Genomic DNA, 2,486 nt, shown 5'->3' on the forward strand with positions numbered 1-2,486 from the left:
TAGCCCCTTGCCTGTGAAATTGAGGCAGTGGCATATCCTGCTTTAGAATATAGGGCAAATATGAAACAAAGGTCAACTAATAGAAACAACATGTACTTTTGCCCCTTAGGGAGCCAGGTGGGGTCTGAGTATGGGGTAAAACAGAGACAAACAAAAGGTCAGATTACGTTGTCAAGCGTGGCCCAGCCTCCTAGTGCCAAGAGGATTCAGGGTTGGTTTCCTTGGAATAGTCACTGGAGACAGGTTTTGTTTATGTCATTTAAGATTTTGCTTCTACATATATACAGGTTCACAGCATGAACTTCAGCAGATACTGCTCCCATCAGATTGCTAAGGGAATCCCCAATGAATTAGCAAGAGCAAATCAGGCCTCTGGATCTTTTCCAGCACTGCTGTGGGGGGCGGGGAGGCAAAGCCCCAACTCTCAACTGCCTCTCTCCTTCCAAAATAGCCCATCCATTAAGAAATATCTCCTTAACAAAGGAGGGTACTTGACCACCATCAAGATGCCACAGCCATCAAGATAATCTCCAGATGAACTCCTGGTACCATTAACCTTCTCCTGACCAAACCTGTTTTACAACCAATAATAATAATAATAATAATAATAATAATAATAATAATAATTTATTATTTATACCCCGCCCATCTGGCTGAGTTTTCCCCAGCCACTCTGGGCGGCTCCCAATCAGTGTTAAAAACCGTACAGCATTACATATTAAAAACTTCCCTGAACAGGGCTGCCTTAAGATGTCTTCTGAACGTCAGGTAATTCTTTATCTCTTTGACATCTGATGGGAGGGCGTTCCACAGGGCGGGCGCTGCTACCGAGAAGGCCCTCTGTCTGGTTCCCTGTAGCCTCACTTCTCGCAATGAGGGAACCGCCAGAAGGCCCTCGGCGCTGGATCTCAGAGTCCGGGCTGAACGATGGGGGTGGAGACGCTCCTTCAGGTATACAGGACCGAGGCCGTTTAGGGCTTTAAAGGTCAGCACCAACACTTTGAATCGTGCTCGGAAACGTACTGGGAGCCAATGCAGATCTCTCAGAACCGGTGTTATGTGGTCCCGGCGGCCACTCCCAGTCACCAGTCTCGCTGCCGCATTCTGGATTAATTGCAGTTTCCGGGTCACCTTCAAAGGTAGCCCCACGTAGAGCGCGTTGCAGTAGTCCAAGCGTGAGATAACTAGAGCATGCACCACTCTGGCGAGACAGTCCGCGGGGAGGTAGGGTCTTAGCCTGTGTACCAGGTGGAGCTGGTAGACAGCTGCCCTGGACACAGAGTTAATCTGCGCCTCCATGGACAGCTGTGAGTCCAAAATGACTCCCAGGCTGCGCACCTGGTCCTTCAGGGGCACAGTTACCCCATTCAGGACCAGGGAATCCTCCACACCTGCCCGCCTCCTGTCCCCCAAGAACAGTACTTCTGTCTTGTCAGGATTCAACCTCAATCTGTTAGCCGCCATCCAACCTTCAACCGCCTCCAGGCACTCACACAGGACCTTCACCGCCTTCACTGGTTCTGATTTAAAGGAGAGGTAGAGCTGGGTGTCATCTGCATACTGATGAACACCCAGTCCAAACCCCCTGATGATCTCTCCCAGCGGCTTCATATAGATATTAAAAAGCATGGGGGAGAGGACAGAACCCTGAGGCACCCCACAAGTGAGAGCCCAGGGGTCTGAACACTCACCCCCCCCCACCACTTTCTGGACACGGCCCAGGAGGAAGGAGCGGAACCACTGTATGACAGTGCCCCCAGCTCCCAGCCCCTCTAGACGGTCCAGAAGGATGTCATGGTCGATGGTGTCAAAGGCCGCTGAGAGATCCAGCAGAACTAGGAAACAGCTCTCACCTTTGTCCCTAGCCCGCCGGAGATCATCAACCAGCGCGACCAAGGCAGTTTCAGTCCCATGGTGAGGCCTGAATCCCGATTGGAAGGGATCCAAATGGTCCGTTTCCTCCAGGCGTGCTTGGAGTTGTTCAGCAACCACCCGCTCAATCACCTTGCCCAAGAATGGCAGATTTGAGACTGGGCGATAGTTGGCCAAATTGGCCGGGTCTAAAGATGTTTTTTTAAGAAGCGGTTTAATGACCGCCTCTTTCAGCGGGTCTGGGAAGGCTCCCTCACAGAGGGAAGCATTCACCACCCCGCAGAGCCCATCGCCCAGCCCTTCCCGGCTCGCTTTTATCAGCCAGGATGGGCAAGGATCAAGGAGACAGGTGGTCGGTTTCACTCGTCCAAGCAGCCTGTCCACATCCTCGGAGGTAACAGATTGGAATTGATCCCATGTAACAGGACCAGACAGAACTCTAGCACTCTCCCGCCCTGGCCCTGCTCCCGCGGTGGAGTCTACCTCCTTCTGAATCTGAGCGATTTTATCTGCAAAAAACTTTGCAAAAGCATTGCAGGAGATCTTGGGGTCCCTACCAGGCCCCGGTGGTACAGGTGGTTCTGATAGATTGCGAACCACCTGAAAAAGTCTCC

The sequence above is a fragment of the Podarcis gaigeae genome (assembly GCF_964106915.1).
Source record: "Podarcis gaigeae genome assembly, chromosome: 9".
Classification (NCBI taxonomy): Eukaryota; Metazoa; Chordata; class Lepidosauria; order Squamata; family Lacertidae; genus Podarcis; species Podarcis gaigeae.